The sequence below is a fragment of the Carettochelys insculpta genome, chromosome 5, assembly GCF_033958435.1.
Source record: "Carettochelys insculpta isolate YL-2023 chromosome 5, ASM3395843v1, whole genome shotgun sequence".
NCBI lineage: Eukaryota > Metazoa > Chordata > Testudines > Carettochelyidae > Carettochelys > Carettochelys insculpta.
Window position 1 is genome coordinate 104841245 of NC_134141.1, and position 24780 is coordinate 104866024.

At 42.5% G+C, this 24780-nt stretch overlaps 1 protein-coding gene across 4 annotated transcripts in view; it reads right to left on the reverse strand.

Annotated features, from left to right (window-relative positions):
• NIPBL (NIPBL cohesin loading factor) overlaps window positions 1-24780 on the reverse strand; it is a 319709-nt gene that overhangs the window by 291023 nt on the left and 3906 nt on the right. Inside the window, exon 2 of one of the 4 annotated variants that reach the window (XM_074995643.1) lies at window positions 6702-6764. The exons of the other annotated variants lie outside the window; for them this stretch is intronic. The gene's annotated coding sequence lies outside the window, so the exon portion shown is untranslated. The remainder of the gene's footprint in view (window positions 1-6701; window positions 6765-24780) is intronic. 4 annotated transcript variants of the gene reach the window in all.

The window sequence follows — 24780 nt, forward strand, 5'->3', positions numbered from 1 at the left end:
TGTGCATCTATCTAGAAACATTTCTCACAAGCTACAGATTTAAACTAACAAAGATGACAAAATCCGAGATGAGTCTGAGCTCTTGCTGCAGAATTAACAAAGGGAGAATTGTGCTGAAACAGAGAAACAAAATTACTCCTCTCAGTTACTCCTCTCCCTCACAAAACTTTTCACAAATGTGAGTATTTTGGTCAGTTAACAGACTTGTTGTGCCTCTTAGAATCTGTCTCAGCATAAAAGACAGTCTTTTTGAGTACGTAAAAACATCTTTATATCTGATCTCCCAACTCAGGACATCACAAACTTGCATTAAATAAGGCTATAATTGGGACAATATTTGTAAGTACTTCAATTTAATTTGTGTCTGTGCGGTAGGGAATCATCCCCACATTTCCAAATGCAGTAAAAGGGTTTCTCACAAAATCAAGTAAACAACAGAACTTAAAGGAAAGGTAATTAATCTATTGGTTTTATTTCCAATGCCATTTCTGTTTTCCCTGCTTCCTCTCCAGCTTGAAATTTCCCAGGAGATGATCGCGCATGTGCTCTTGTACACTGGCTGATTCCCACTGTGAGAGCACAGCAGTTTGGAACAGACTAGAGTTATACAATTCTAGTAATTTTCAAACTGCAGATTTCAGAATCATGGAGAAATTGCCATTGCACAGGACCATTAGCCTAGGTAAACAGAACAACAATTTGGCAATTTATATGAAGAGGGAAAACACAACGTTACTACGATCTAAACCCATTTTAAGCCCTTATTTTCCAAGCACAGTTGCTAAAGTTGAAAGAAAATTATGTTTTTTACTGTGTACAACCCACTAAAATTATATTAATAGTCCTCACATTAACTACCAAATTTCAGTACAACATGACTTCCAATATCAATTAACTGGCTATTACACATTTAAGAAAATATAGCTATAAAAACAGAGCTTGTACGTTCAGCCAGAATTCCCTTACAAGGCCTTGAAAGATTTTTCTCATGTAAATTTTAAGAGCTGCTAATTGCAACATAATTGTATATTCTAGAAGAATACCAGAAACAGAAGACACTTTCCCAGGACGCAGCAAGGAAATGGAATCTGCTGCGACAGCCACTGGATTCTGTGGATTTTATCCTCCACCATTTCTTGGGCCATCTACTTAGCAGAAGCTATAATAGCCATAAAGGTCAAGAGAGTCAATGTTCACAACTCTCTAACAGGAACTGTCGCAAAACAGAGGGAATGACAGGGAAAAAGAAAACAGACGCATGTGCAATGGGTTTGAGAAGCACTGTATAGATACAAGAGTACATTAAAGGCTAGAAAAAGTTACCACTCTTCTAGTAGCTCAAGGACTAAATATGATATCCAGATTTCAGTAGAACAGGAGCATGAGCACCAATAATCTAAGTCGAGGGCAACACATTCATCAAACATCCACCTCCCCCGATACCAACTGAAGATAAAAGCAGAAGATTTTGGTACAGCTTACACCTCCCTTATCCAGTATGCTTGGGACCTGAGAGGTCCCAAAGCAAGAGAATTTGCCGGACAAGGGAAGGTGGACAGCCCAATCTTCCAGGGGCTGCCAAAGGACTACAGCCAGCCTCTGCACCATCACCACCCCATGCCACAAGGCAGGCAGGGGCTCTGCAGGGTACACCAAGGCTCAGGGCTTCAGACACACAGTGCAGAGACTTGCCACAGTCTGGTTCAAATTAAGCCAGGGACCGAATCTGATTCTCCACCTCTGTACTCTATACAATAGCTTTAAGAACATGTATACCATCACATAAAAGAGCCATTAAAATTTCAACGGAGAGCCCAAATCACATTTAGTATCCCTAAAGGTAAAACAAACTAATCAAACAGACCATTGAAAACCACCCACGTCAGCCATTACTTTTCCAAATGCCAAATAAATGAGATGTATTTTGCAGAACAAGGAATGTGACAAAATGTCATCTGTTACACTATCAAACATTCAGAATGCTTTGAATCTGTTCAATGTGATATAACTTACCTTAAAGCTAAAAAATAACACTATGATTCAAAAGCACCTATACGATGTAGGAGCTTAAGACACATTTTCAAAAGAGACTTAGGCACTTCATAAGTCAAGGGCATTGAGATTTCAAACTTGTTCAAGCATTTTTGAAAATTTATAATGTGACACTGTCAGATATGAGGGAAGGTTTTGAAGATACAAAGGACAAACATCAGGTGATAAAAGGCCAGATGATGTCTGGCCATTATAGATTTACAAAATGAGGATGGTATATGTGGCTTTGCCTGTTTGTTCCACAGCACAACTGCAGTTCCTTGAGTGCAGTTACTGCTCCATCCAGCACCTCCTGATGCACAAGTCACACAAAAGGAAGGAGAGGTGCAGCCAGTCCTAGACCACTCACCTTTCTTTTGCATCAGCATACAGAGCCAAATATAAAGGACCAAGCAACAGATCAATTTCTCCCTGCTCTCTATGAGCAGCACCAGGATGATATGGGTCCATACTATTTCGTGTGGGTAAGAAGTTAACAGCCACAACTGAGTCCAGGTAATACCAATAATTATTTCAATGCCACAAGATGAAAAGCTTGCTTAACTCAAGAAAGTTGCACCAGTATAATATAATATGTGATATTAAACTGATAGTTCAGTGGTACAATTATGTGGACACGCACAATCTGATGTAAAAGTGGCTTATTTCTAAAGCTCTGGGCAGACAGAAAATTTGTATCCACATCCGCAAAAATGATCCACAGGTTTCTAGACACAAATTTTGAACCATGGATACCTGCACCCATTTCTGCAGATACAAAAAGCTACTGATATAAACCTGATATCTGAAGATTTGCAGGACTCTACCTATTTCATCTTAATTAAGCCTGCTCCTAACTCATCTTAGCTAGGGTGTTCAGACAGCCTTTTGCCCTTGTTCAACAGTATTAATTAAAAACCAATTCAGATTACACTGGTGAAATTTTCTTGCATAAAGAAGTTCTTAGATAGCAAACCAAATGAGAAAAAGTAGTTTCTAAATTTGATGCATAGAAAAGAGCACCAAAGAGTAATTGTTCAGTGAGTTAAGAAGACTTCTGGCTTTAAAGCAAACTGCAGTATGTTATCTCAAACTTTTACTTTACAAATATGTTTGCTTTTGTTATGCGTTAAATATGACCAAAAACAGATTTGTTACAAACATTCTTTTGGATCATTTGAGCCTAATGCTGTATGCCTTATGGCATTTGCATATGGATAGGTTATGAGGATAAATATATGGTGGTAACCTTTACACATACCCACACAAAAAAAAAGGTAACTTACAAAACACACAAGCTATGAAGATTACATGTTAAAAATTTATCCTAGATTGTGTTGTATTATAGCCACTGTACATTATAACTGCATAATGCTCTTGAAGGTATGTTCCAACTGCTGCATCACCCATAGAACAAGAGTGGAGTTAACCATAGACAACTTATGACCCTGAACAGAAAACAAGATTATTACTGCTTTTGTTATTGTTCACCTCCTTCTGAAACACAATTTATTAATAAATATATACAGACAACCTTACCAAACATAGCAAACTGTTTTTTAAGTTGGCTTTTATTTTATTAAAATTTAACTTACAAAGTTTTTAATTTTAGTGTTCTGCTACACTATCAGGATAGTGAATTTTCTCCATGACAGAGGGAACAGAAAATGTGAAGAAGCCATGTCCTAGTCATGTCAGACAACATTAAAATATCAGTACAGTTAATATTTTAGTGTGGTTTAGATTTATATTAGAATTAACCTAGAATAATCAATATATCTAATTTAGTGGACATATATTACACATATGGTGTTCAAGACACAAAGACTGCATCTCTTGTTCTGAGTTCTCACAGACAATACGCAGGAAGTATCACTATCAAGAGCTGGATGCACCCTCAGAAAAGGATGAATTTATTATTGCAGTCTCCTTAATCAGAGGTACAGCTGCATTACTATTTACATTATTTTTTACATCAACAAGTCCTACAGATTTGAGTGTTAAAACATTGGCCATGAATGAATCAGTGAAACACTTAAAATAGTTAAGGGACTCTGGCTACATCTACACTTGCCCTTCACTTTCAAAAGGAACGTGCAAACGCAGCAGATTGAAAATGCAAACGAGCCACTGATTTGTGTATTCTGTGCCTAATTTGCATAACGATGGCCACTCACTGTTCTGGAAGGGCTGCTTTTGAAATGCAACACAGCTATGTAGACAGGGTTTCTTCGAAAGGAAGCCCCACTTTCAAAAGCACCCTATTCCAGCTGTGACCATGGTTAATATGAGCTAAGTCTGTCTTCTACAAAAGCATTATGAACTACCAAAAAACACCATGCAAGCTTAAAAAACAAACAAACAAACAAAAGTACTCAAAATATTACATATCAATTACTCTGAAGAAAAAGATAATCCACAAAGCAAGTCCAAGCGACTTTCACACTTTCAGGAGGTACTGATTTGAATTAACTATACCTAATTCAGGTTTCTTCTTCATGCTACATTTTGTTACTCTGTAAAAGAATAATTGACTCTGTTGGATTTTACATTTTTTCCTCTACTTAAGGAAACAAATATTATCCCACATGCACAACTTTTAACATGATATAAATGTACTGCACGTGTATGTTTAAGGCAAAACAGTTAGCCTACATCAAGGTCCAAGAGCCACTTCAGAGCTTTCAGAAATGTTTAATTATGCAAGTGTGACAATATATAAAATATTTATTTGAATTTCTGCAAATGAAAAATTTCTAAAAGATTTATTTGCCATATTTAAATTAAAAGTAAACTTTTACAAACAAGCATAAGTTTATAACAGAAAGGCTGATAATTATATCTATATAAATTGTCATTTTATCCTTTCCAAAAATGTGCAGTTATTATTAATCCTCACTTCAATAATGTTGTTTTATGATTTTTTTCCATGTGTGTAGAACTAATTCATAATTTGAAATGTAATATTTACATTTGAAGTATTAATTCTTAGTAGGAAAAATGAGAAATTCTCTCTATAAAGGCTGTGGCGACGTTAGCCCCTCCTTTTCGGTGGGCTACGGTAACATGGCACTTCAGAATATGCTAATGAGGTGCTGACATGGATACGCAGCACCTCATTAGCATAATGACGGCCGCACGCACTTCGAGACTGCCAGTTTCTAAATGCATGCCACCCATGTAGCCGGGGGCCTTTCAAAACAACCCCCCGATTTCAAAAAGCCCTGTTTCCCATTTGGTTTTGGGAAGAAAGGGCTTTCTATCTTAGGGGGTTGTTTCGAAAGGCCTCCACCTACATGGGCATTTTGAAACCAGCAGTTTCGAAGGGCGTGCAGCTGCCTTTATGCTAATGAGGTGCTGTGTATCCTAGTGTTGCAACATAATCACACCGTGAAAGATATAGTATTCAACATTATATGATTTAAACAATTTGGATGGGTCTACACACGCCCCTTCCTTTTGAAAGGGGCATGTTAATGAGCAGGTTCAAAATATGTTAATGAGGCGCTGCAATGAATATGCAGCGCCTCATTAGCATAATGGCGGCCGTGGTGATTCAAAAGTGCGGCTTTTCGAATCGTGCAGCGCCTGTGGAGACGGGTCCTTCCAAAAGGACCCCCCCACCAGTTTTCGAAAGGCCTTCTTCCATAGGAGGATAGGAACAAAACAAAGAACAAAACATAGGAAGAAGGGCTTTCAAAAACTGGTGGGGGGGGTCCTTTCGGAAGGTCCCATCTCCATGAGCGGCGCACAATTCGAAAAGCCACACTTTCGAATCACCACAGCTGCCATTATGCTAATGAGATGCTGCATATTCATTGCATTGCCTCATTAGCATATTTCGAACCTGCTCATTAACATGCCCCTTTCAAAAGGAAGGGGCACGTGTAGACCCAGCTTTTGGGAATACGGGTATTCAACAACATTTCTATTGTTTTGTTCTTTACTAAGGGGACAATCTTCATTAGGTAGTTAAAAGGGTGTGTAAAAGCAAGACATTTCAAATATGTACTAAAAAGGTGGATCTCACACGTATCACCCCATGCAGTTGTGAGAAAAAATAAGTTTTGAAATAACTGATAGTGGCCATAATTATAAATTGCCAATGAAGAATAAAAAATACATGCCATGTGACGGAAGACACAGAGCACTGTACTATTTTATCTGTAAAGGAGAGCAGCAAGACACAAACATGCAAAAAACTTTTTGTATCCTTCTTGGTCAGAGATGAAAGCTATTCACATCGCCCTTTTACAGACAGTGCATGTTTGGTAGCGGTACTATCTTGAGGCAGACTGCCAGTCCTGTGCTGCTCAGGCAGGACAGAGGAATAAGCTGCCACCTGCAAGTTTCCTACTGACATTCCTCTAGTATACAGCAACCCCTATATGCACAGAGCTACTATATTCTGCTCCGACACATCCCTCCCAGTAGAGCCTGGCATAGCGGCATGCCGGCAGAAAGAGTGGTATAGGCATTTGGCACATAGTCCTTCTGAGACCACAGCCCTCTAGCGCAAGTTTGAACAGCCCCCAAACTCAACGCTTGGACAAAGACTCAAGCTGCACTGAGAGTGTTTACTGGTTCTTAGCGCCTCCTCCGATTCCTCCACTGAGAGCTGCCAAGGGTAGCTATGTGAGAAAGGAAGCCGTTCTTCACTTGGCACTTACCTGCTTTGTTCCTGTCCTCCTTTCTTGCAATAGAGCAGCCTGGGATACTATCTCTTCCCACTCCTGTGCTGCAACAGGTGAGAGGGTCACATTAGAACTGTTTTGGGGACAACAGTGGGAGGTAGCATCTCCTACCTTCTACTAGCGATTCTGAAATCACAGGCCAAGAGTCAAGGACCATATGTCAACTGAAAATATTTTTTTCTTTTAACATAGTTGCCAATGAGAGACACAATTTCAAGCCTACAGGGTCACAAGTGGTCCTGCGGGGAAAAGGTTATACACATCATGCTTTGGCAACCATTATGGTATTTAGGTTTTACCACAAAAATTTCTGATAATAGCCAATCAACACCACACACAACAGCATTATCTTACAATTTTCTCATATTCATTTATATTTTTAGGATCTCACTAACAAGTACTTTAACTCTTCCCTAACTAGTATTCATTCTTTAAACCACACCTCATCCTTTAGAGCATGCAAATTTTCTGCACAGGACTATTTTTGTGCCATGAATTGGTGTGACATAATATTAAGTAGGTGGTTATGTATTTTGGCGAGATTTTGAGGCAAATTTTGAAGTAAGTTACTATTCTTTTCAGTCCATAAATAATGGAAGTATATAACCCCCAGCTTTAAAACCATTTCCAGCGTTGAACATAAAATTTCTTTCAACTACAATTAGCAAATAAGTCAAATAATAGCTTAAGAAATACAGTAACAATATTGTATCACTATCCTTTCAGCTTTAATACTTCAACATTAAAATTATTAAAATTTTACTAAAGAAATTACAATCTTCCGGAAGCTACCTTTACCTCTTATCAGTCTATAATGATATATAGAAAGTCAAGCACTTAAATCCACAACAAACATATTTCCCTAAAGTACAACAACCTTGTAAAACAATGATTAAGACAGAATCCAAGAACGTTAACCATGATACTCCATTCTTAACAATACTGTTGTATAAATAACACTGACAAGTTGAAGATCATATTGACCTTAATGGTATTGGTCTAGCCCAAGGGTCTGAAACCTGTGGCTTTTTAAGGACTTCTTTGTGGCTCCTGACATTATAATTGCAAAGTAAAAAAAATGATAAATGGTGAACACCTAAAAGCCCAAAAATCAACAACTCATATCTAAACAGCAAACTATGTGATTCTGAAATATTGGATAACGCCCCAGAGCACGCTCCAAAGAGAGAGAAAGTTTGGGAGTGAAAGTCAGGAAGACCGTAGTACACACAAAGTGTGAAGAAACAGAATATGTAAGAAGTTTGTGAACGTCCTGCAGTAAACATGTATCACATTACAAATTATTCTGTGAGAGTTATTCTTAAAATACGGGTTACAAAAATACAGTAAAATGTTATTTTAAGGACCATCTTGTATTCACATGTATTGCAGCTCTTGAATTGAGTTTTTTCTGAATTGGAAAAAAAGGCTCTTCTTGCCAGTTTGGTTGCTCTAGCTTGTAAACTGACTACTTTTTAAAAAAAAAAACCAAAAAAAAAAAACCTTCTGAACAGATATGTTCTTTTGTGTACTGAAAGTTAGAACAGCTGAATATAGTGACTAAATATTTTACTGCATTTTAATCATGTTGGTCTTGCTAAGTGAATACAGTAAAATCATGTAGAGGATTTCATTCCATTTCACTGACCAGTGCTATTGATATAAAAAGCAATCAAGTAGCACTTTAAAAGACAAACAAAATAGTTTATTACATGAGCTTTCGTGGGACAGACCCACTTCTTCAGACCATAGCCACACCAGAACAGACTCAATATTTAAGGCATAGAGAACCAAAAACAATAAGCAAGGACAACAAATCAGAAAAAGATAATCAAGGTGAGCAAATCAGAGAGAGTGGAGGGGTGGGGGGGAAGGTCAAGAATTAGATTGAGCCAAGTATGCAGACAAGCCCCTATAGTGACTCAGAAAGTTCCCATCACGATTTAAACCATGTGTTAATGTGTCGAATTTGAATATAAAAGCCAGCTCGGCTGCTTCCCTTTCCAGAACGGTGCGATAACTCTTCTTCAGTAACACACATACCTTTAGGTCATTGACAGAATGCTCCATTCCATTAAAATGTTGACTAACTGGTTTGTGGATCTGGAGTGTTTTGATGTCTGTTTTGTGCCCATTGACCCTTTGTCTAAGGGAGTTAGAAGTCTGTCCAATATACAAAGCATCTGGGCATTGTTGGCACATGATGACATATATGATGTTAGTAGAGGAGCATGAGAAAGTGCCCATGATTCTGTGAGTAACCTGGTTAGGTCCAGTGATGGTATTTCCAGAGAAGATATGTGGACAAAGCTGGCAGCGGGCTTTGTTGCAGGGAAAGGTTCCTCTGTGCCTTAAATGCTGAGTCAGTTCTGGTCTGGCTATGATCTGAAGAAGTGGGTCTGTCCCACGAAAGCTCACCTAATAAACTATTTTGCTAGTCTTTAAAGTGCTACTTGACTGCTTTTTGTTTTGATAGTGTATAGACTAGCACAGCTTCTTCTCTGTTACAGTGCTATTGATGTATGTGTCCTGATCAGTTACACCTGTGTAAAGCTACTAAGAGCAAAACATTTCCACAAGCATAACTGATTGCATAATCTGAGAATAAAGCCACATGGATGAAACTGAGACCCAAATAAAACCGGCAGATTCTTTATCAATCACAATGATGTACATGAAAGAAAGATCCACCTTGGATATCAGAACCCATGGTGAACGTGCAAAACATTAATCAGATTTTTTTTGGGGGGAGGGCTGTTTTTTGGGTTTTTTTTATTTGAAAACTGGAGTACCTCTGATCTCTAAATCACTGACAAACATGAATCCCCCGTTCCATTTTTAACAGGGTCACTTTTAAGAATGAAAGTACATTTATACTCTTAGTTTTTACGAATCACAAAATAAAAGAATAAGAGTGGCATTCTTCATCCATTTTTGCATGAACTGATATAATTTGTCTGCTTTTATTTATTAAATCCACAAAGAAGACAGTTTCCTGTTATGTAACTGGTGTTCTTCCACCTGTGTTACTCACATCTACTCCAAACTGGGGGTGCTCTGGCACATGCCCAGGTGCCAGAAAACTTTTTGCTCTAACCAGTAGCCATTGGGTTGGAGCGGCACCCCTTGGAGCGGCACTGATATGGCAACCAATATGTGCACTGCCCGCACTGCCTCCTGCCCAGTTCCTTCTTGGCGGCTACTCCTACAGTGGGGAAGGCGGGTGGGTTTTGGAATGGACATGAGCAACGCATCTTGAAGAAGACCAGTTACAGAACTGTCTTTTCTTCTTCAAGTGATTGCTCATGTGCACTCCAAACTTGGTGAACACAAGCAAAATGTCTAGGAGGTGGCATCAGAGACCTGGAAGGGATGTAAGACAGCCCTGCCCACCGAAGCTTCCTCCCTAGCACGCCGAGTCAGTGCTTAATGGACCATAAACACATGAATTGAGGACCAGGTGGCTGCCCTGTAGATGTCCTGGACAGGGACATGGGCTAAATATGCCACAGAAGACACATGCGCTCTAGTAGAGTGAGCCCTGATTGGGGTAGGGGAAACCCTTGCCAGCCTGTAGCTTTCTTTAATTCAGGCCACTATCCAGAAGGAGATCGGGAGGCCCTCCATTCTATTTGCCACCACCATGAACAGCTGATGTGAGATCTTAAAGGTTTTGGTCCTGCCCATATAGAAGACTAAAGCCCTTCGAATATCCAGGGTATGTAAACTCTGTTCCCTAGGAGAGGTATGAAGTTTTGGGTTTTAAAAAAAAAAAAAAAAAAAGCAAAGCAGTATCCTGGTTGACATGGAAAGAGGAAACCACCTTCAGTAAGAATGCCAGATAGGGTCTCAGTCTGACCTTGTCCTCGTAGAACACCAAATAAAGTGGGTTCACTGTCAGTGCCCTCAATTCAAGAACCCTCCTGACCCAAGTAATGCCCACCAGAAATGCTGTTTTATAACTTTTGAAACAGCAGGAAACAAGAAAGCAAGGCATTCAAAGGGGGCTCCTATAAGTTTTGACAACACCAGGTTAAGATCTCACACAGATAAAGGGGCCCGCATCTGTGGTTTGACCCTCTCCAGGCCTTTCATAAATCTTAACCACGAGGTCTGGGAAAACAGGATAACCCAGGTCCAGGGTGAAAAGCTGAGATGGTTCCCAAACACACCTTGATGGAACATAATGACAGTCCTTCCTGAATTATATACCACAAGTAGTCCAAAATCACTGGTATCAAGGCCTATAAGGGGGTCAGGGAATAGGTCCGTTTGAGGATGCCCCTACTTTTGGAAAACAGAGCAGCACGTCTGGGTTTAATGACCACTTGTGGCTCATGAAAGACCTACTGAGGAGGTCCACCAGCAAGCTGTGGACTCCTGGGAGGTTAACAGACTTGCAGAAGAATCTGATGTTGACTGCAGAACTCCCAGAGCCTCGTGACACAGGAGAGAAGAGCATGCACCCCCATTATTTTATATGGCACATTGCTGTCATGTTATCTGTGCTCACCGACACGCAATGACATGCAATGTCCTGCTAAACTGCCCTAAAACACTTCTCATGTGAGCCTGATAGCACTGAGCTCCTGAACGTTTATGTGGAGCTGGAGGTCTTCTCTGCTCCCACAGAGCCTAAGTTCAATGTTCCCCCAAATGTGCTCTGAATTCCAGGTGCAAGGTGTCCATTACCAGGGAGTGAGAAGGTTGTGGGGGGCTGAAGAGAACTCCCATACAAACCATTTGTACATCTAGCCACTGGTGCAGGGTAGACAAAATATGCAGTGGCACCATTACCAATACATTTATGTTGTCTCTGACATGGTGGTACACTGAGGTAAGCCACAGCTGAAGAGGGTGCATCTGGAGCCTGGCATGCTGGACTATGAACATGCATGTCACCATGTGACCCAGCAACCTCATGCAGCACCTGGCCCTTGTGGTTGATCATACTGTGGATAAAAGACGCCATGGTGAAACTTGCACCCAGGAGGACCCCCACAAACTCCACTGAGTGGGAACCAACACCAACTTTGCCTCATTCACCAAGAGGCCAAGATTGACAAACGTTTGGTGGATCAGCTGCACATGCTGATGCACTTGGTCCCGTGAGTGGCTCTTGACCATCCAATCACCCAGGTAATGGGAACAGCTGTATCCTGCACCTTCGTAGGAAGCCCACCATCACCACCATGCATTTTGTAAAGACCCTCAGGGCAGAGTACAGACTGAACGAAAGAACCATGAATTAATAATGGGCCCCATCCACCACAAACTGAAGAAACCTCCTGTGGGGAGGATAAACTGCTATGTGAAAATATGTGTCTTGTAAGCTGAGAGTGGCAAACCAATCCCCCTGTTCCAGCATTGGAATTATGAGACCCAAGGATATCATAAGAAACTTTGTATTTTTTACGAACCTGTTGAGGTCTCACAAGGCCAGTATGGGCCTTAGCCCCCCTTTTGACTTCAGAATTAGAAAATATCAAGAATAAAACCCCTGCAATTGGTGTTGGACCGCCTCTATTTTGCCCCTCCCCACCCCAGCTGAAACAGAGATTGTATCTCCTGCCTGAGCAGACTCTCATGAGGGGGGTCCCTGAAGAGGGACGGGGAAGGAGGATAGATAGGGGCACAAAGAAAACTGGATGACACATACCCTTTCTACAGTGTGTAGGACTCACCAGTCTGCACTTCTATTGCACCAAACAGGGTAGAAAGGGGACAGGCAGAAGGATAATAAGGGGGTGCGCTGAAACTGCAGTGGGAATTGACATGTCACTCCCAACTGCACCATCAAAATGCTTGTCTTGGACCTAATGGGGGATAACGATGACCCTGTCCTTGGGTCTGGTGGCCAGAACACCTTGTGCCCATGCATTTCCTCCTCTTACTAGCATCCCTTTGTTTTTGGGGGAACTGTCTAGCGGGGGAGGGAGGGGTAAAGTGCCTGCGTTAGATTGACGAACTGTGAAGGCCCAGCAACCGTAAAGTGGCCCTTGTATCTTTCAGGCTATGAAGCCTTTTATTGGCCTTTTCCAAAAGCAATGAAAGGACTTCAAGTGGAAGGTCCTCTATGGTCTGTTGGACCTCATATGGGAGGCCAGACACTTGCAGCCATGGCCCCCTACTCACGGCCAACCCTGAGGCCATAACCCAGATCGCTGCATCTGCCGCATCCAGCGCCATCTGCAGCACTGCCCTCGATATGAGTTTGTTTTCCTCCACCACCATTATAAACTCTGGCTTGTCCTTGGGAGGAACCAGCTACAAAAAGCAAGACAGTACTGTATGCATATCTGCTAACCAGGACCTGTTGGTTAGCAATCCGTAACTATAAACCTCCCACAGAATAAACCTTCCTTCCATAAAGGTCCAGGCATTTGGTTTCTCTATTCTTTGGCAAGGGTCCCTGGAAACACTGTCTCTCCCTATGGTTCCCTGCGTCAACTGCTAGGGAGTTGGAGGGAGGTGAGTAAAAAGATGTTTGTTTCCCTGAAAGGGGGCAAAACATCTTTTGTTTCTCCATGCCACAGATAAGGCAGAGGCCATTGTTTGCCAAACCATTTTTGCTGTATTGGAATTGTTTTAATGATGGGCAGGGCCACTGTTATAGGACCCGAGGAGGACAGAATGCCTGTTACAGGGCCCGTCTCAACTCTAACCTCCTCTGCCTGGCATAATAAATGCTGAAAAGCCCTGCAATCCTCCAGAACCAGGATGCTGAGGACCCTGCCACTGCCTCCTCCAGAGAAGAGGAGGAGGACATGCCCACCACATCAGTTTGTAATGGCAAAACTGGCAGGCCAAAGTACCCCACCTCAGGTCCTGATACTGCCTGCAGTACCTGAGACACAGTGCCTGACATCAATAGTAACACACTCAGCACCCGGGCAGACCTGCACTGAGGTCACATCTTGGGATGGTACCTGGCTCATCACATGGCCCGGTGGTGTCAGCAACAACAGTGCCAGGGGCCCTGACACCAACGAAGAAGGTGTCCACAATGGGCAAGATGGTGCGCCCGCCAGTGTCAATGACATTGGGAGCAGCAACGCTGCAGGTGCCAATAAGGAAGCCTCTGACCTGCAGGGTGGATCTAGCAGCTGTTCCAGTGGAGGTGCGCCCAGTGACACCGATGGTGCCGAGCACAGCATCTGGGGGGTTGCCAGTATCCTAGATGAGAGTCCTACGGACTGCCCCTGCATTTCATGAAATGCCCAAGGGGTCCAAAACGGCCACTGTTTTGCTCCCTGTGCATCTAGCTGTCATCATCTGAGCACTGGCTCCCATGCCTACAGCAGCCATGGTACAATGATCATGTGCTCCCACTCCATGCAAAGCTGGAGTAACAGGAGTCTGACTCTGATGCCAGCTCTGACACAAAAGATCATGGTGGCACCATAGGTCCCATTGCCTGCACCAACCCCTGCTGGACCAGCACCTGTGCAACTGCCGCCGAACAAGACATGTGAAACGGAGCTGTCATTGGCACCCTAGGCTGTTGAAACTGTTCCGGCACCAGAAAAGATGACGATGGATCAACAGAGAAGGCACCTGTGTAGCACCCTAAATCGATGTTGGCACAATGGGAAGCACCTCATGCATGGGCATACTTCCCTCTGGCGGTGATGGGCCCAGCACTGCTATCTGTAGTGGGCCCAGCACTGCATTAAATGCTTCCAGTATTGAGGGAAGTCTGGGTGAACATGGGCTCCTGCCATGTGCTAGTATCAACAGATGTGCCCTTTGCTCTAATCCATGGCATGGCAGAGCAGACGCCTTGAGGACATCCCTAACTTTGCCCCGTAGGGGATCGGCCCCCATCATGTTTATTTTTCTTCCAAGGCACCGGGGGCAGGCTCTCATGGAGCCTTGGGGTGCTTGGTGCCTGCACCTGTTTATGGCACCATGAGTCTTTGGATGGCACTGATCCCAACAACGGCACCAGTGCACTCTGCACTGGAGAAGCTCCAATGCAAGCCCCCACTGCAGACACGTCTGGTTGCAGGGCCACTCATATGAGCAGGACTTTAAGTCACTGCATTCTGTCTTTCAGAGTCCTGGGTTTAAAAGTTTTGCAGATGGAGCAAGGTTCTCCAAGATGCCCCCCCACCCAGATAGCTCAGGCAAGTCTAGTGTGGGTCACTTTTGGGCATCTGCTTGCTGCATTTAGAGCGCTTTTTAAAACCTGGAGAGCCAGGCATCCCAACACCCCAGCGCTGAGAGGGCAGAAACTCCTGCCTCAGCTGTCACAACACAGTAATTTCTAAACACTATGAACTATTGTGCATAGTGTGACTAATTGGGGGGAGGGATAGCTCTGTGGTTAGACCATTGGCCTGCTAAATCCCCGGTTGTAAGTTCAGCCCCCGATGGGGCCATTTAGGGGTCTTTAGTAAATAGATTTAAAAAAAAATATCTATCAGGGATAGTGATAGGTCCTGCTGTGAGTGCAGGGAACTGGACTCAATGACCTCTCCAAGGTCCCTTCCAGCTTTATAAGTTATATATACCTCTATATACTTCTTTACAACTAATTACAAATTATAAACAAAGACTACCAGCTAATGACTAGAGTGACAGAAGAGAGCTCCACCAACTCACAGTGTAGCAAAAAGGAACTTAGCCGGGGGGCAGGGTGCGTGATGCATATATTGGTTGCCATACCAGTGCCACTCTAGTGGGCACTGCTCCAACATGATGGCTATTGGCTAGGGCAAAAAGCTTCTTGTCAATTGAGCATGCATCAGCGCACACCCACTTTGGAATGCACATAAGCAATCACTTGAAGAAGAACAATTGTTTTAAAAAAACAGATCACAGAATTCTTTTAACTTCATTATATAAATAATAAAAAAACCTATATATTTATAAATTTATAAAATTTCAGAAAACTAGTTATTCCATGTGTGAAATCAGTGTATATATTAGAATGTAATGCTAAGCCATTTGTTCTCCTCTCCAACACTCACTTTAAAGTTAGGCCTCAAATCCAACAATGAGGTCCAAGACGATAACCTCTAATTTCAGTGGATGTCCATGTAGACACAGAAGTTCCAACCATACAGATCTCATTACAGGATCTAGACTTTATGGCTAAATACCTACCAAGTATAGTTAAAAATGTTTTTAGGTATATGACGCTGTATGCTGAGCTTAAGTCTGCAAAAAGTATTTATGGCAAGTATAAAGTAAGCATGTTAAATATATACTAATAAAGAAAAATCACGTTTCTAGATTTTTGCATTCCATATTTCTACCGACACAATCATCATCATCAACCGTGGGCTCAGTGCCCATTGGTGTCTGATGCCTTCCTCACTATTACCTTCCAGCTTTCCCTGACTGGCTTAGTTTCTGTAGACTAGCTCCGCACCAATCTACTATATCATCTACCCATTAACTGTGGGATCTTCCTCTCCCATTCAGACTGTCCATTATGCCAAATACCAGGGTCTTGATTTTTCTGTCATTTATTCTGTAGATATGGCAATAATTAAATTAATAATTAATTTTCAATTTTTTTCTCCAGTTTGCAATCTGAAGATTAATTATGTGAAAATCGAACTGCTTATCTTGCTGTGTTGGATTATTTGAGCAGCAATGTCTGAAATCATATAAAAGCTATAGTATGTATTGTTTATAACCAATTATAAAAGCTGAAAATTCCCTATCATTAAATTTAAAATGGCTAATTTCAGCATGAAGCACTGTTATTTCCAACCAGGATCCAGATAGTTTTAACTGAACACTCTCCAAGTATAGATTAAGGGCCTATTGCTGAAAACCCTTATCTATGACTAGTCTTTATTCACAAGTAGGTAACTAGACAGCCTGTTTTGATAGGCACAGTACCATTACTAAGCCTTCCTATGGGTCAGGGGTGTAGATCCCTTCCAGCCCACGATCTGGACCAAGACCATGGCTTGCCTGGATCGAGAACCTGAGGCTCAGGACTCTCATCCCCAGTATCTGGCTCACAGTGGGGTGGGAGCCATGGAGATCCAAGCCTCGTGGACCAGTCAGGCAAGCCACATGCATCCCCAAGGAGCTGCATAGGCAAGCAACCCCCATCCATCACTCAGACGCCATGTCTCTAGACCACTCCTACAACCTCCCTACCACCCGTCACACCACACCCTCATCCCACCCCCTCCCTTCCAGACCCCTCTCCACCACCCCAACTCCTCCCTTCCAGGCCCCACACCCCCAAACCCTCCTGTATCTTTCCTCACCCATACCCCAGCACCCTAAGCTCACTCCTGCATCCCACTCCTGCACTGCCTCCCACCCAGACCTGTCCCCATCCCGAGCCCATTCCTACACCCTCCCACTCCTACACCAAAAGACCACTTCTTAGCAGCACCCTTCCACACTAAACCCCTCACTTTTGGCCCCACACCAGAGCCTAGAGGGGCCCACAAAACGTATTAGCACTGGTACCCCTGGGCTCTGGGGCTGGCATGAGTGGAATGAGCGCAGGCTCTCCTTTTTTGTTTGTTCATCAGCTGGGGACCCCCTCAGAGAGGGCTGTTTTGGTATATTTTGTTTGTTTCAAGCCCATCACCAACAGAGCTGCTGGCCCCCACCCCAGGCTAGGCTTTCCACTTTGGGAGCCCCCCAACCCATAGCACTGAGAAGGCATATAACACACCTGCATATAGCCCTTCCCAGCCCCAGAACAACCCCAGCCTCCTCAGATCCAGAGCGGTGGCCCCAATGAGGGCCACCCCACCCCACCCCACCCAGATACTCATGCGGTCACACAGACTAGAAAGAAGAGGGAAAGGGTCTGGAGTTAGAGTATTGGCAGGGCACGGCCTCCCCCGCCACCCATCAGCACTAGCAGGTTCCACTGCTGGCCAGATCCCTATTTGCCAACCAACAACCCACCAGCAGAAAGTGTGTGTGGGGTGGGAGGGAGTTCAGTGGCCAACAATGGGGATGGGAGTGTGCAAGGCTGATGGCAAGGCAAAGATGAAACATGCAGTGCTGTCAGCTCCCAATGCTGGTCTGTCAGTGCAGGCCACACTGCATCCCATTTCTGGCCAGCAATGGGTGCATGCTGTGAGCTGTAGTGGCTGGTGAGCATGGATATTTGCTCTGCCCCTTACCCTTGGCTCAGTCTCACATCTTCATAACCTGCCTCCTCCACAGGAGGGCGCATCCCACTCCCAACACTGTGTAGATCAGCTCCTGGTCACAGTACTCAGTTCAGCAATGGGCTCCTTCCTTCCCCTGCACTACCTCTGGCTGGGCCAGCACACGGACAAAGCCCAAAAGCCTCCAGATGTGGAATCTGGCCAGGAGGAAACAAATCCCGCATGTGCTAAAGTCACACACAGCACTGTCATGGGGAAGCCTCTCCACTCCTCAGGAAAGCTCTGGACTGGCAGAGGGTGAAGCAATTTCCAGCCTATTCATGCCCTGACCTTGCAGTCTCCAAAGGAGGGCAGAGGTTTAGCATCCTGTTCACTGCCACCTCCCCTGCCCTGGGTCCTGCCCCTATGGAGTGCGGGACTTCTCCATCCGTTAGGCCCCCTCCTCTGCTGCCCTGCTGAACCACTCTTCTGGTTAGGATTGGTGAAGCACCTGCAGTCAAGTTCCCTGGGCCCTGGTGCACAACACATCCTTAGAGATTAATCCCATCCTGTCTTTCCTGTAGCAAGAGGCAACTGGATTATATTAGCGGCCAGTGACACTGTGTGGGCAGGAAGGGACAATTAGATCTTCCAGTCTGGGAGGGGGAAGGGGCAGAAATTAACTCTGCAAAGACATGGGTCAGGTCACCACTTCTCCCCTTTTTGCTCCTCTTCATCAGGAACCAGCTCTTGCTCCTACCCTCCCACAGAGTGAGGAAAGACTGCTGCTGGCCATATCCTGGTGTGAACCCTGTCAGTAATCAGGAGGTGGGGAGGAGTGACCCCAACATGCCAACCCCATGTTCTCAGAAAGATATGGCACTAGGGACCAGAAGAGTCAAGCCATCCTGAGGTTCCAGACAGACATGGAGGGCAGAGAGGGTAGGGATATGTGTGTCTAACCTCCCCATGTGAACTCTAACACCTTAAAAATAAGGTAAATAAAAAGAATCCAACTATGCAATATTTTTAACAGGCACTCAGTAAACCTGAATCTTTATACTGCATAGTTCTGATTGACTGCCACTGAATTTGTTTGAATATGCGTAACTTTACAAAGTGTCCTGTATTCAACATACGGAAATACAGTCATCCTATCCACAAATATCAGCACTGATTTCAACAGGCTTCCCACATGAGAAAGTTGGCAGGGCCAGACTCCTGCTACAATGTGTAGGTTATGACTAAAATTTTGTTAACTTGTTACATTTTGATTGCTTGTTTAGGTGGCAGTACTTCCAAACATCTTATATTCACATAAACACATGTATATTTTTTATATATATATATATATATATATATATATATATATATACACACACACACACATACACATACATACATACATACACACACACACACACACGCATGCATGCTGTTTTCAAAGCACTGACATTCAAGCAAGTCACCAAAATATAGTTAAGTCAACAACATATTCAACCTCTTGTATATTGAATAACAATTATATTTATTATGCACAAAACTACATTAATGTTATTAAAGATTGCAAAGTCATGCACTCATAAGGTAGGAAATGCCAGGATGAAGGAAGTCTGCCCAGAGTTAGAGCAAAGGTAACAGAAAAACCTATTGTTAAAGTAAGCTAACATGTTACTTTAAGCATCAGGTTTTTAGTTCACTTATAACTTTGTCAATCTTTAATCCTTTGGGCTAAAATTTATCACATCAAGTGCATGCCTGAAACTAATTTTTTTTAAAAGTTTCTGCAAAAATAGCTCAGCTGTTATGAAAAAGAAAAATGTGTTCTCAATACAAAAAAAAACAAAACCTTGCAACTGTATTACGGAGAAGCTATAGAACATACATCCTTTCAGATGGGGTCCTGATATTTGGCTGACATAATCCTGGGGTCAGAGATATACTTTTTTCCCTATCCCTACAAAAAATTCCCAAATTTGGCTGAGTTATAACTCTCTGAAAACTACTTTGCATGTGATCACTACAACTTTGTTAAGAGTCTGGCATCAAAATTCTCTAAACATTCAGTTTGCACTGGGCATGTTCCACCTTAGCAGTGCAGGGATTAAATACATCTTTTCTTCAGTTGCATCTCCTAGCAGTCAGGCCTGATGTGGCACCCAGCACCAAAAGCCAGAAGTCTTTTCTGTGCTCTCAATGCTCCCCAGACAATGCACAGGAGAAGCTTTACAACTCAAACGCAGTGGGCATGAGAAATACAGGCAGAGGTGGATTTACAAGGGGTTCATAACCATCAGAAGATGTTCCCTCTTAAAAATTCTGGGTTACTTTTTAAGATTCAAAGACCCAGCATTCCTCTTCCATCTAGGAAATAGTTATGAAACCTACCAACAAAAGTGTGCTCTGGCCAACATATCATAGAATCATAGAACACTAGGACTGGAAGGGGCCTTGAGAGGCCATCGAGTCCAGCCCCCTGCCCCAATGGCAGGACCAAGTACTATCTAACCTGTTCTTAAATATCTCCAGCGATGGAGATTCCACAATCTCCCTTGGCAATTTATTCCACTGTTTGACCGCACTGACAGTTAGGAACTTTTTCCTAATGTTCAACCTAAACCTCCCTTGCTACAGTTTAAGACCGTTGCCTCTTGTTCTACCCTCTGAGGCCAAGAAGAACAAGTTTTCTCCTTCCTCCTTATGACTCCCTTTTAGATACCTGAAAACCGCTATCATGTCTCCCCTCAATCTTTTCTTTTCCAAACTAAACAAGCCCAATTAGAACATAAGAACATAAGAACATAAGAATGGCCATAATGGGTCAGACCAAAGGTCCATCGAGCCCAGAATCCCATCTGCCGACGGTGGCCAATGCCAGGTGCCCCAGAGAAGGAGAACAGAAGACAATGATCAAGTGATTTATCTCCTGCCATCCATCTCCTGCCCTTGTTATGAAGGCTAGGGCACCATACTTTATCCCTGGCTAATAGCCATTTATGGACCTAACCTGCAAAAATTTATCAAGCTCTTTTTTAAACCCTAATAGAGTACTGGCCTTCACAGCCTCCTCAGGCAAGGAGTTCCACAGGTTGACTGTGCGCTGTGTGAAGAAAAATTTCCTTTTATTAGTTTTGAACCTACTACCCATCAACTTCACCTGGTGTCCCCTAGTTCTTGTATTATGGGAAAAGGTAAATAATTTTTCTATATTCACTTTCTCCACACCATTCATGATTTTATATACCTCTATCATATCGCCCCTCAATCGCCTTTTTTCCAAACTGAAAAGTCCCAGTCTCTCTAGCCTCTCCCCATATGGGACCCTTTCCAAGGCCCTAATCATCTTAGTCGCCCTTTTCTGAACCTTTTCTAATGCCAATATATCTTTTTTGATATTCTTTCAACCTTTTTTCATAGGTCACATTCTCAAGACCTTTAATCATTCTTGTCGTTCTTTTCTGGACCCTCTCAAGTTTCTCCACATCTTTTTTGAACTGCGGTACCCAGAACTGGACGCAATACTCCAGCCGAGGCCTAACCAGCGCAGAGTAGAGCGGAAGAATGACTTCCCGTGTCTTGTTCACAACACGCCTGTTAATGCATCCCAGAATCATGTTTGCTTTTTTTGCAACAGCATCACACTGTTGACTCATATTTAGCTTGTGGTCCACTATAATTCCTAGATCCCTTTCTGCTTAGTCGTTCCTAGACAGTCTCTCCCCATTCTGTAAGTGTGTCTTCTGCTGCTACCTACTATTCTTTAAGCTCAAGTGGTGGTAGTCTGTGCTGTAGGTCATTAACTACAAACCTTCAACTTCTTCAGCAAGTGAGGCTAAGATCCTATAGATTACACCAACCTTACCAGTTATCTACATGAGGATGGTTAACACAGGTCCAACTGATGGATTTTGTTTTTTCAGGTTGCTATTTTAAAATACCTAAACTACATATGAAAACCATGTTCGAGGAAAATTGAGGTTGCAAAGCCAAGCACTCAAATGTTAGGAATTGTCAGAATTAAAATTGTTCCAACAGTTGTAATTTGGTCCCCTTGTGCAGTATAGCACAGTAATTACACGATCACATACATTCTTCCTTCACAAGATGCTGCCTCATTCTGTGCACATGGTAGATGGTACTCAGGGAATGAATTAAGGATGTATGGTAAATAAGTCTGTAATCTATAGGATCTTAGCCTCACTTGCTGAAGAAGTTAAAGGTTTGTCATTAACGAGGAAGAAAACTGTGGAAACCAAAAGGACAGTCTCACTGTTAAGGCAGCAGGTCTTACCCATGAAAGCTCATTACCTAATAAATAAAACTGTTAGTCTTTAAGGTGCTACAGGAATACTTGGGTTTGGGAAGGAGGGGATTTGTTTTTTTTTTTTTGTTTGTTTTTTTTGTTTTGTTTACCACCCTGAAGAACTGGATTCCATCTGCCTTCCTGACACAGTTCCTATATGATATTGGGTAAGTCACTTAAACCAAACTTTTCAGACGTGGCCACTAACTGGGTATCCATCACTTCTTGGGTGCCCAATATTGGGACACCCTAACCTGATTTGCAGAAGCACTGAACACGCACAGATACAAGTAAAGTCAAAGGGAGCCATGCTTTATTAATCACTTGATTTCCATGGCCAGCATCTGATGAAGTGAGTCTGTGCTCACAAAAGCTCATGCTCAAAATTTTTCTGTTAGTCTATAAGGTGCCACAGGACCCTTCGCTGCTGTTACAGATCCAGACTAACACGGTTACCCCTCCGATATATAAAATACTACGTACTCAGAAAAAAAATCAGCACCCAAGGTTCACAGATACCTTTTACAATTTTGACCTTAATCTCCTTGGCTGCGTCATTCACTTCAGGAAAGAGGGATCTTTCAAAAACCTTCTGTCCACCAGCCCATATCCCCCCCCCCCCCCCCAAAAGACTCCATCTACACTGCTGGTTTTGCTTCTGGAAAAGTCTCTTCTGGAAGCGTGATCATGCAAGAATATGCAAAGGAGGCATGATATATGTAAATCCATGCTTCATTTGAATTTTTGATCTTGCTCATTTGTATTCACCTTCCAGAAGGGGAATGCTATGTAGATGCAGCTCTTGTATTTCAGTTCCCCATCTGTAAAATGGGAGTAATCACTGAAGGGTAGAAATGTTGAGGTGAGGAGGTCTCAACCAGTCCATGTGACTGCACTGAGGCAAGATAAATAATATCATATTACTTCACAGAAATATAATGAAGAAACCTTCTTTCAGGTTTGTGAAGCATTCAGATACTTCAATGGTAAGCAATACAGAAACCCCATGAGAAAATTAATATTTCTGTATTCAGAGTGGAATTTGTATGGTGCGTAATATACAAGACATACAGACACATTCTAAGATGAGAATCAAAATATATTATAAATAGTTAGCAAATCAATAAGCACTGTCCATCTTGAGCACTGAGTCCTGTGGAAAGTAGCAGTATGTGACAATTAACTACAGACAACATCATCATCATCATGCATACACACAGGGGCTGAATTAAGGCTGCAATTGCAACTTCAATTCTGGCATTTCCTAATTCTTTAGTCCCTTACTCTGCACTCCTAGTATTCCTTTATAACAGCTTTTGCATTTGGTGTGTGCATTATATATAAACACACACAGGGTACTGAGTACCAGGACCTCAGCAGCCCCATCTGCAGGATTCCCCAGTGCAGGGGAAGGGGCAGGGAGCTGGCTGAGTACCAGCTCCTCTTTTTTCCCCCCCCAAACAAAAAGGCACTGTCATGCATGTGCACACAGGGAGAGAAAAACACTAAAGTTTGAATAAAGTGTTTCACATCAATGTTTGTGAATAATAGTTTCCAAATACCACAGAAACTTACCCACATTTGTGAAACACTTTGTGACCTATGGATAAAAGCATGCTATCAAAGTGAAAAAAAATCTTTCACTGAGAGACAACAGGTAATACTGATATTCTTCAAATATTGATGGAAATATGATGAAATATTTCTGGATTTTTTTATTAAAGGCAAAAAAGACTATGCATTAATATCTTTGAAGTTCAACACTGAATACATAAATATTACAGAAAACAGTTTTTCACAGTTTGGCGCAAGTGAACTACAATCTTCAAGTTCCTTCTCTGAGCACAAATTAATGATTATATTCAATTTAACTAAAGTTCCTATTAACTACAAATGTATATTTAGTCCAAAACCATCTCCATTAGTAGTGGGGTTTTCTGTGACAGACAATGGGACAGGAAGCAAAATAACTGTAAGGTCAGGTCTACACTAAAGGGAAGGTTGAATTAAAATATGCATCTCCAGCTACATTAATTATGTAGCTGAAGTCAACATGCCTAAATTTGGGCTTCTGCGCTGTCTCTATTGCAGAAGATTGATTGAAACATTACTCCTAATGAAGGGGCAATGATGGGGGTGCCCTATGAGTTCAATTTAGCACATCCCGAGCAAGCACGCTAAATCGAACTCTGGATGATCAACCGCGTCAGGGTCAATCTTCCCAGTAGTGAAGACATACCTGAAATTCTGCATAGCCTCTGCCAAATTCCCTTAAGTTCTACAATCCCCAACTCTTCTCACCTTTGCGAAGCAGACCTGCACCACGAGGGCCCTTTTACTTGGGGTGAAGCAGGGGACAGGGGGAAAGGGCGCACCCTGGATTTGCACCTTAAAGCAAATGCTGCCTATAACTGTAAGGGAAATAAAAAAATACAAATTTAAATACATGGGGCATTAAGTCCTCAGTACAGTCCTTTAATAAGTGTCTTTTTAGAAAGGTTTCTCTGTGATTAAACAGAAGATCATCTTTAACACCATGTCTGCACAGAAAATCCATATCAAAAATAGATCTGAAAATGTCTCATTGTAATTGGACTTTAATAAAATTTGAGCACTCTTATCAGAAGCTAACCTGAATAACAAATTTTCTTAGAAATGGAGAAAGGAA